The sequence below is a fragment of the Notolabrus celidotus genome, chromosome 21, assembly GCF_009762535.1.
Source record: "Notolabrus celidotus isolate fNotCel1 chromosome 21, fNotCel1.pri, whole genome shotgun sequence".
Classification (NCBI taxonomy): Eukaryota; Metazoa; Chordata; class Actinopteri; order Labriformes; family Labridae; genus Notolabrus; species Notolabrus celidotus.
The window spans coordinates 7,176,646-7,187,640 of NC_048292.1; the positions used below are offsets into that span (position 1 = coordinate 7,176,646).

General features: G+C 38.2%; 1 long non-coding RNA gene across 2 annotated transcripts in view; it reads right to left on the minus strand.

The window, feature by feature from the left end:
* The window catches only part of LOC117805227, a 96,583-nt gene extending 87,523 nt beyond the window's left edge, over positions 1 to 9,060 (minus strand). For both annotated transcript variants that reach the window (XR_004629379.1, XR_004629378.1), the window contains exons 1-2: positions 8,927 to 9,060; positions 8,701 to 8,862 (exon numbers count right to left, since the gene is read on the minus strand). This is a non-coding gene — a long non-coding RNA (uncharacterized LOC117805227). The remainder of the gene's footprint in view (positions 1 to 8,700; positions 8,863 to 8,926) is intronic.
* Between the last annotated feature and the right edge of the window lie 1,935 nt (positions 9,061 to 10,995).

Sequence of the window (10,995 nt, forward strand, 5' to 3'; positions counted from 1 at the left end):
GTTTTCTTCTGATAACATCAAACTACTTTGATGTTATTGCAAGCCCAGGGATGGCTGCGTGATTGAATCAGCCGAGCTCAGGATAGAGAAAGAAGCCGATACAGCTTAGAGGGAAGTGGATTTGTCGTTTGAATGGAGGATAAATTCTCACCTTACAAATATTTAAGAGGTACAGTAAGCAATAAAGGAGCAAATCTCACTCTTCCCTTGACATGTGCAGTGAGACGCTGTTTGTTCCCTATTTGATAAAACTACATGTTTAATTTTGAAAAGGATTCAGAGACAATATTTGAGTGGTTAAGTTTTAGATATGATGTATCAATAAAAGACTAACTTCATACAAAATACAACAAGAAAGCAGACAATTGGTCAGGGAATAAGGGTGAACTATCTCTGTTAAAGAGGTGTTTGGACTTCACATAGAATCTATTATAAATACCAAAAATAAGGAATATAATTACACAACACAAGACATCAAAATGTATTCGTTAGCAGTGCTAGTATTGTAATAATAATATCAGATGTTACATCCTTCATTATACAATTACTGCAATCTCATGATTAAAACTGACCTCAGAGGGTGCAGACTTAGCCTAATGGTTTAGTTGCGTGCCCATGTAGCGGGTGGCCCGGGTTCGGATCCAGGCTGCAGCCTCTTTCCTGCATGTCAATCCACCACTCTCTCCCAGTTTCCAACACTATCCATGACTGTCCTCTCCTCTATAGAAATAAAGGTGTAAAAGACCTTAGAGATGAACCTAAAACAGTTTTACGTCCTGTCATATTACAACCAACTTAATTTCAGAACCCATCATCTAATGATAATAAATCTCTCTGGTGATGTATCCCAACTTCTAACTTATTCCAGTGAAGCTAGTAGTGACTTCTTGGTGCCTGAAAGTAGCACCCATTCATCTGTTTTTGGTGAGTCACAAAAAGTAAGATAGTAAATAACACAGAGGCTTCACTCTGGATTATTTTGGAGGTATGAAACAAAGAAACCAATTTTCCTGTGTTTGACTCGCAGTGATCAGGTCACAAGTTTGCCAAACAACATTAAGAAGTAGATTTGTTAAAATTAGATGTTTTTGGAGATCAGCTCAATGATCAGCTCTAATGCATTCCAAGAAGTCTGGATTCACAGTGCTGATTGGCAGATTTGTTGCTGAAGTTGAAACATTTCAGATTGTTAGGTTGCCTGCAGATGTCTAATTATCAAGATAGATAAATTGTCACATTTCCATGAATGGAACTGGATATTTATGAATCGGGTATTTAGCTATGATTGGGCAACAGAGTTAAGTGAGACAATGAAGAAATCACAGGAAATAAAATCTCAGAACTAATTTTAAATAAACTACAAAAATAATAAATAATTATTATTTTGAGATCAACATGATCTATTTAACCTGGGATACACAATATATTCTTATTCTCAATTTGATCCCAGTGACACATGTCAAAACATGCTTACTATTTTGTTGCATCAAGTATATCTATACATCTATACTATACAACCTGGGTTACACAGGCTAATCCACCTGCTTTTCCTCACCTCACAGACTGTTGTTCCTGCTCACAGTGAAGCCTTTCTTAATACACACCGGTCAATACTGCTTGGACTACAAACGCACAACACATGGAAACACTTCTCATTCTGAAAATCCAGACCTCTGAGTACAGGTCCTACAATTTCTACATAATGTCTGTTAATACAGATTATAACTCACTGAAAAAAGGAAATAAAAGATGAACATAGAAAAACTAAAAACAAGAACAGAGCTTACTATGTAGGAGAAAGCCTCTGTATTAAATAGTAAGTTAGTTATATGCAGGTTGTAAAATCAGTCAGCCCTGTGGTCACCTATTTTAGGCGACCAGTGTATTAGTGTTAGAAAATAGTATTTCATTACACTGTCATTTGAGGGCTGTAATTTAATCCAAACTGTGTGACTTCCACTCATTTTTCCTCCACTAGCCTCCATTTAAAATACAGCTCGGTTGCAAGAAAGTAACATTTTAAACTGAATAATAATGTGTTGTTATAATGGCTGGAGGCTTTCACACTGCTCTGCTGTCTTGCTTACCTTTGAATACAAGTTTTATTCCCTAATGACATAAACTGTACACACATCCAAAAGTGATGCCTGCTGAAAATGGCAAGCTGTTACATGCAATGATGGAACCTTACAGAAGATAGTTATGGATAAAAAAAAAAAAAGAAAGGAACGCTGGATGAATTTAAGGCTACAAATCTTCAAGTATCCTCTGGTGTGAGGGGGTCACAGATGTAATAAGAGCCCCTCTGACCCAGCTGTTGAGCTCCATTTAAAGTATTAAAGCAGTAATACACAGGGGGGATGCTGAGGGACAGCAACTTTTCCTACAGAAAAACCTCGGTGATAACCTAAGTTTCAAAACTCTGTGAAGTACCAAAAGTGTTCCTCCAAAGTTTAAAATAAATCTGAAATTGGGTTCTTTGGAGAAACTTTTATTCCAGACGATCTTGGCAAGAGTCAGTCTCGCAGCACAAAGCCAGCTGGCCAGAGAGCTGCGAGTGAATCTGACAGTTACTCCACTTCTGAAGTGCAGGTATAAAGGCTGCTGCAACTCCACTTCCTGCTATTCAAAAAACATATTAAAAATTAAGTTGTTTTTTATCCTTGGCAGATTTAGAGAGAGAAGGTCATCCGTGCTTTTATCTCGCCACATTTACACAACCGCAGAAGTCATCCTCACATCTTCAGTTTGTTCAAAATAAAGCTGCAGCCTTTAACGTCTCGGAGAAGGTAAACGTTTAACTTTCACCAAAAGGTCCTGATGTTACCTGTGCTTGATTGTTCAAAAGTTTTTGATTTGGTGGCGATACAACAAGACTCTCAGCTCAAGCATAGTTTTCTTTTTTGATTTTTTATTCTTCTCTGTCTATCCAAAAGTACAGGTATCAAACAACCACCCTTTCCTCAAACAGCGATCATAGAATGTCCTGGTTTTGTATTAAGATTAATAGCTCCTTTTGTTTATGATTTTTTCACACACTGTAGCCTCAATATGCAACATTTAAAGCAAACAAATTATCTAGTCTGGCCGTGTGTCTGCTTTATGTGTTTTCAAATATAGGAGCGTCAAGCCAGGATGACTAACAACAGTATTTTTTTATTTAACCTTTATTTTACCAGGAATAGTCCCATTGAGATACAAAGTCTCTTTTACAAGGGAGTCCTGGCCAAGATAGCAGCATAAAAAGTTTCACAAAATATAACAGGACAAAACATATAGTGACAAGTATTACATCAGGTTAGCTGCCCGTAGCATGTTGATGCTAAATGATACTAGGCCCGATGTTCCCTGCAAGCTGAGGAGAAGGAGGCAAGGACGACATGCTGGTATTGAGGTGCAAGCTAAGAAAAGACGACATGGACCTGTCCTTCCACCAACCGTTATGTGGAATGTACGATCTATCAACGATGAAGATACGGTGGACGAGCTAACCCAGCACCAGAGGGAATACTGGCAGAGTAGCATCATGCTAACAGCGAGCTAACACTGGACACGAACGCCACATTGGAAGGATTTCACCTGCTGTGGGCGGACAGGATACAAGAGAGCAAGACTGAACACACTGGTGAAGAAGGCCAGCTCAGTCCTGGACCCTGTGGAGGTGGTGGCTGACAGGAGAATTATGGCCAATCTGTCGTCTTTGATGAACATTTCTTTTTTAGATATATATTCTGATAGATTAGATATATATTGACATAGAGTGGTCTAGACCTCCTATGTTTGTAAAAGCGTCTTGAGATAACGTTTCTTGTGATTTGGCGCTATACAAATAAAGATTGATTGATTGACATCGATTTATAAATTAGCAGTGTTAAGCTCTAAAACATGTGCACAAGCTGATCAGATCACCCTTTATGCTAGTTTTAAAATCCTCCAATCAAATTAAACAATCCAGTTTCAGGTGATCTTGAAGCTCAAACCAAGAAGACGGAGCAAAGACATTAAAAGCACTTTTACCAAAGACAGAGCGAGTCTGAGGAATGATAAAAGATGAAGATGAAAGCCACTGACAACTTTAGGAGTCAATAAGGAGCATAAATAAGACGGCAGCTCCTATAGTATGGCCTTATAAAGAAAGATATACAAATGCTCCATCTCTTCTATTGTATAAGGAAGACAAGCCTACCTTTTCATACAAGATACAGTGATGTGTGCGGAAACCTAAACCAGAAACAAAGCGCAATGCAGCATGGGACACCGAGTCCAACATTTTCAGAGAGGGTGAGGAAGCATGCATATAAAGAACTTCACCATAGTCAATTACAGATACAAAGGTTGCTAGAATGAGCTTTTAAGAAGCAGCAAAAGAAATACAGTGTCTGTTTCTTTAAAAGAACCCCAACTTCACCCTCAGTACACAGTGCTGATCTGATTTTTTAATATTGAATAAAAAGCACTGTATATGTCCACATTGAAATTGCAATACCTTCATCAATGAGAAATAAATGCTTGTTACCTTCCTTTTCTGGAGAGGAGTCTGATTTTCTCCTTTACCTTCTCTGTCATCATCAGCATGAGGACTTTTATGTTATTCAAAAATAACTTAGCAATATCTTACACTCAAGGTCCCCAGAATCTACTCTAAATTTGGAAAATCTGCCTTTTCCTATAGGGCCCCTGATTCTTGGAACAATCTTGAAAATTCTTTAAAGATCAATAGCCTTCCAAACTATTTACAATTCAAAACCATGATCACAAACCACTGTGTATCTATTCAATTCAACTCAATTTGCTTTATTGGCATGAACAAAGACATGTTGTTGCCAAAGCACATAAGATGTATACACATACATTACATATATATTCATTACATATTATATATATTACATATTTTACACGCATTAAAACAATGGTGTCACCCATACAGCATATCTCAATGTCCTCACTTGATGAGGTATGCTCATAAAACCTTCACCTAAAATTAAATATTATGGGATGGTGCATCCCTAAGGCTGTGACAGGCAGACACATATTTAGCAGCCAGAGGAGCTGCTGACCCTTCCCCCAGGAGAACTGACAGTTTCTCTTCTGGGGTTCATGTTGGGAAGTTTGGTACAATTTTAGTAATGTCCCTGTAGTGGGAATCTCTTAGTAAAGAGAACTTGCTGCAGTGGAGGAGGAAGTGCATCTCTGTCTCTATGTCCCCTGTAGAGCAGTGACCAAATAGACGCTCCTCTCTGGGCAGCCATGTCTGCCTGTGTCTTCCTGTCTCTACAGCTAGCTGGTGGTCACTCAGCCTGTATTTGGTCAGGACACGTCTTTGTTTTGTATCTCTGACACTGTGCAGATATTCAGACAATTTATAATCACGGTTTAGGGTCAAATAACAATTAATTCTACTTTGGGTCTTTGTTTGGTTTCTCCAGTGTTCTAAATACAGATCTTTGGAGTGATTCATGATGAGTTTAATTTTGTTGTGTTTTGGATCAGTGCTGATGGGAGTCTGGCTGATTAGCTTCCTCATTGTCTGGTTTTATCATGTATTTTATGGGATTTTCACCTGATTTATCATTGCTTTTGCATTTGTGCAACTTCCTCTTTACCTTGTATTTATTGTGTAATTGTGTTTCACTTTCATGTCACTCGACGTCACTGCAAATGAGGGCAACCTCAATGAATCTTCAAGTTTAAATAAAGGTTATAATAATAAAAGAAACTGAACAAGACCGCAGTGTATTTCACACAACTTGACTTCAGTATGAAAGTAGCGGCAGGGTGCATATCACAACAGCTTTGTTAGGACATGAAGAGAACACTGCACTCAGAGATGTTGCATATACCACTAAACCTATATGAATAAGAAACGAACACTGCACACACAGCTACAGCGAATATCACAAAACTTCCACAGACATCAGCCACAATTCATATCATAATAATTTCACAGGTACAATAAAACAGCAACCGTGTTTTTAACAATAACATCATGAGAGTGTGGAAAGTACATTGTATTCAGGAAGAGTCTGAATCACTGTACTCTCATGATAACATCAAAAGAGCACTGCAAAAATCCACAGTGCATGTAAAATACCTTCTTAATATCACACTAACAGGACTGCACTCAGCCACTCTGCACATTCCAGTAACCTTGGAAACATGTGGAAAGCGCACTGCACAGAGAAACGATTAATACTACCCAAACTGGAGAAGTTAAAAAAATCTATCTGCATATGACTATTGCTTTAAATAATTGAAATCAAACTGCACTCCACATGGTGCATGGAAACTGCAGTTATGAATTATGCTTAATTATGACGGTGCATTACACTGTTCTCAGATGTTACAACAACTTCACCTGAATATATAAGAACAGCTTTGAAGCAACAATCCATATTAAAGTGACTTTGCAAGAATATAAAAAGAGCACACAACTTTTGTGCAAATTACAATAATGTTAACAAAGCAGAAAAGTCCACAAGAAATATCTTCAGCAGAACATTAAGAGTCACACAGCCATGGTGCATGAAACACATCTCCATAAGATCGTAAAAACAGCACCACAACAGTGTTTTCACAGTAAAATCATAAGAATGTGAGAAAAGACACCCTGCACAAAGCTTCTGTGCAAATAACAATAACCTCATGAGATCATATAGAGAAGAATGAACACAGCAGCAGTGCATGTAAAAAAAGATTTCAGCACAAATGATAAGAACACTGCACACAGCTGCACACTGCATCTTTCCATAACTTCAATAGAATATGAACAGAGCGTCACATAATAAAATAAATGTGTCTCACTTTTACGTAGATCACAGTCTGCAGTTGAGTTCGCATTTTTCACACAACTTCACATGGACCTGAAAAAGCACTGCACTCGTTCAGGGTGCATTTTAAAAAAAACTTTTACAAAAGGATAAACAGAAGCAGCTTCACATGGATATGAGAATAGAAGGACTCACAAAGGAAGTGTATATAACACAGACTTTCCCAGAGCACAAAGAGGGCACTAAGCATATAAAGAAAACACAGCACAGAGCTTCATGTAACAATAACAATAGCGCATATAAAATAAGACCTTAACTCAATATAATAGGATCACTGGACACAGCTATAGTGCATATCACAATAACTTCCTTTGGATGTGAAAACAGCATCACACAGTCAGAGCAGTGATCTGCACTCAGCCACAATGTGAAACAGAAACTTAATAGATGTGTCTTAGCTTTACCTAGTTTACATTCTGCAACAGAATCTGCTTATTTGACGTCATCAGTTCGAGGGCTTGATGTATGACTTCATACAATTGTGAAGAAGTGCTGTGAACAGCAACAGTGCACAATGCAGAAACCACAGCAGAACATGAGATAAACGATGCTTGAAGCCACAGTATACAAAACAGTTACTTCACGTGGAAAACATCACTGCACTCATTCCCAATGCATTTTACAATATCTGCTATTATGTTGGAAACAATATACAAATCAAAGTCTGACTGAACTGCACACAAACTTGGCCAACATACCTTGAAGGCTCTGCAAACAGACAAAGTGCATGTTAACAAATAGTCCACTGCAAGCCAGTGTGCATTCTGCATAACCTCACAAGAAGATTAAAGAACTGTCAGGCAGCCAATGTGTGTATTGCAATATCTTCATACAAACATTAAAACAGCACTTACAAACATAGACGACATTCTAAGTTTACCTGTAAGAAATAGAATATGAAAAAAAAAACCTGCAGAGAGCAAGGATGCATTCAACAATAACTTCCTGAGAACATGTAGACAGCAATGAGCATGAAAAGAGGCTTCAGCACAATTCAACAGCAGCACTGCACACAGCTCAGAGTGCATGTAACAATAACTATCAGAATGTAAAGACAGCATGTGCAACATAAGCACTTAATGAATGTGCCTTACTTGTAAGTAGTTCATATTCTATGCAACAGTTTGCTTTTTCATGCAGCCTAGCCTGTCTTCATCAGATCAAGGGCTTGCAATAATGTCATAAAAATGCAGAAGAAGTACTGCACGCAGCAAAAATGTATATAACGCAGTGACAGCATTTGAACATGGTAAGAACACTACACTCAGCCATAGTGTATATAATTATAGTGACTTCACATGCATCTGAAAATAGCACTGCACTTATCTATGGTGCATTTTTAAACATCTCCATCACAATATGAAGACAGGCATGAGCCAATGTGTGTGAGGCAACATCTTTACCTAAATATGATAATAGAAGTGCACACTACAGGAGTGCATGTTGCACTAATTTTGACAGATGAAGGATAATGCACATAGCCACAGTGCATTTAACACAACTTTTAAAGAAGTTGATTTAACAGCCATAGTGCATAAAGTGCATGCTGCAATAACTTCAGCAGAAAATTAAAGAATCATTATCCCACTGTGGTGATGTATATTACTGTTGTTATCACATATGAACAAAAAAGAGCATCCTAACCTGCAATAGTTCATGATAAAACAACTTCAAAGAGCTTAAAAGAGAACTGCACAGCGCCAGAGTGCATTAAACAATAACACAGCTGCAGAATATATCACAGCAACATCACATTAAAAGAGCAAAGCAGACATGGAAGTGTATACAGCCATGACCTCATCACAGTGCAACAAAGAGCACTGACACAATGCACTGCAGCCACAGTTCATAATATTACATGGACGTGTCTTACCTTCACGCAGTCAACATCCCTGCAGGCACTTTTCTTTTTCTGCAACCCTGTCAATCATGTTGTCAGGTTCCAGGTATGTAAGGATCTTTTTCTGCGCCCTCATGCAGGGAGGCCTCACCAATTGTCCTTTGACATTCTGCTACCATGGCACATCTTGACTAACTTTAATAAGTGTTTACGTTGCCTCTGGCTCCAATTACAAACTTAAGGTTTCGTTGTTTGCTACCAGCTTCTGGAACAAGTCCACTGTCCACTTTTTCTTGGCACTCCAGGCAGCGTCCTCCTCGCGCGTTTCAAATCGTGTGTGACTTAATATGGAGCAGGTGTGTAGTGACGCCGATGCTAAGGAAGGCACAACTCTTTCAATTTATGCAATTTCTGTCCTCGAGTTAAGGATATTTATTTGTTTGTATTTGCTTCCCACTTTTTTGTTGACTCCTGACGTTTCTGGCGTGAGGGCGTAACTAGGTGATCTCCCAGTATCCGCCCACACGTGCAGGAATGTTTGAGGGATTCATTGGAGAATGTGTTCTTAATTCAAAGAAGGTACAACAGTGAATTAAGGCGACATCAAAATCATCTTAAAGCTGCGATATTGAGGAAAAAGTAATATAATGTTACAGGGATGAGGTGGTAAGAGAATAAAGTTGTGATTCTCAAGACAATAGTTGTTGACAATAAGGTTGTATTTTTGGTCTATGGTTTGCCTTTATCAGGGGCGTGTCCAGAACTATAAGACCAGGGTGGCCCAACCAATATTGATTTTATTGATATTTTGAGCCTTAGTTTTATATTTCAACTCTTATCCTTACCCTTTTAAAAAATCTATTCATTTTAACTATTTTTCATTCTTAATTTTAATGCTTTAACTTATTTTAATTACACATGTTTTATTTTGGTGTGCATTGGTCTCTATTTTATTTTATGCTGTTCCTATTTTTAATTTGTATTATTACTATTTTTATTATTATTATTATTATTGTCCCCTAATATGTCTTGCCATTGTTTCATTTCTGCTTCTTTCTCGTTTTTCAATCGCTGTAAACCACTTTGGGTTGCATTTGATTTGTATGAAAGGTGCTATATAAATAAAGCTTGATTGATTGAAAAATATGAGTCCAATGTGGAAGTGATAAAAGCTGCAGTTCATCGAGGATCCGCTTGAGGCTGGCTACGGAAATACCGGTAGTCACATACACATGAATGGGAAAAAGACGATCTTTACAGCAGAAATAAACATGTTTACAGCCTGGTACAAAAGACGAGTGTAGTCTGAATAGCTCACTTCTCGATGTGCTCTCACTGTGAGGGGGGCTGAATTTTTTTCTAACACGGCAATTTCGAAGAAATTGAGATTACAAGTCTTCCAATGAGAGGCACAGCTGACTGTGGGAACGCTGTAGCTGTTGGCTATGAGGCTCAAACTCCGCCTCTTTACGTCACACTGGCTCGACAGAAGCAATATGGCTGCCGCCGACGATTGGTCTCAGCTCTTCAGAAACAGATGGGTGACATCACGGATACTACGTCCATATTTCATACAGTCTATGGGCCTAACTGAGGCTCTCACATAGGCAGGAGTGGCCAGTGCATTTGCAGATAAAGAAAATTTACCCATTTTGTCTTCACAACCTACTCTCATTAAAGCATTAAACAGTTGTTATATTCCCTTTGACTTTAAAAAAAATACATGACAAAGTGGCATTAATCTTCTTAGCTTAATTCTGTAAGGACTTACAAAAGATGTTTTTTCAAAGTCACATTTGAGGGCACTGATAAAGAAATCTATGTCAGCCTTTTAACTCATCCCAAATTACAGAGTTTAACAGAACCCCCACCTCTGACAAGGCAAACAGCCAATCATAGTTTAGGATTTTGGGGTGGCCAATTGGATGTCAAGGGCTGTCAGTGCCACCCTTGGCCGTCCCTCTGGACACGCCACTGGCCTTCTTGTCACTTTGAAGAGAAATATCCCGCCAGCTGTACTTAAATGAGGAGCATGTAGAGTCATGTAATGTTAAATGAGGTCATTGTCACAATATAAAAACTTAATTCTCATTTAAATATGAATGTATTCCAAAAACTTCAGATTCTTCATTCTGTAAAGCCTTTTTGATGATTTAAAAAAATATTTAAATGAATAGTGACACCTCTAAAAAGCAACAAGTTCATTAACAAGAGTATTTTTATGTAGTAATTCTTCATGCTCTAACCACTGAGGGGTAATTTACAGTGCATCAGAGAAACACCTTCTTTATACCTGGGATAGGTTGAACTTACCTCTTTGTCCAGAGA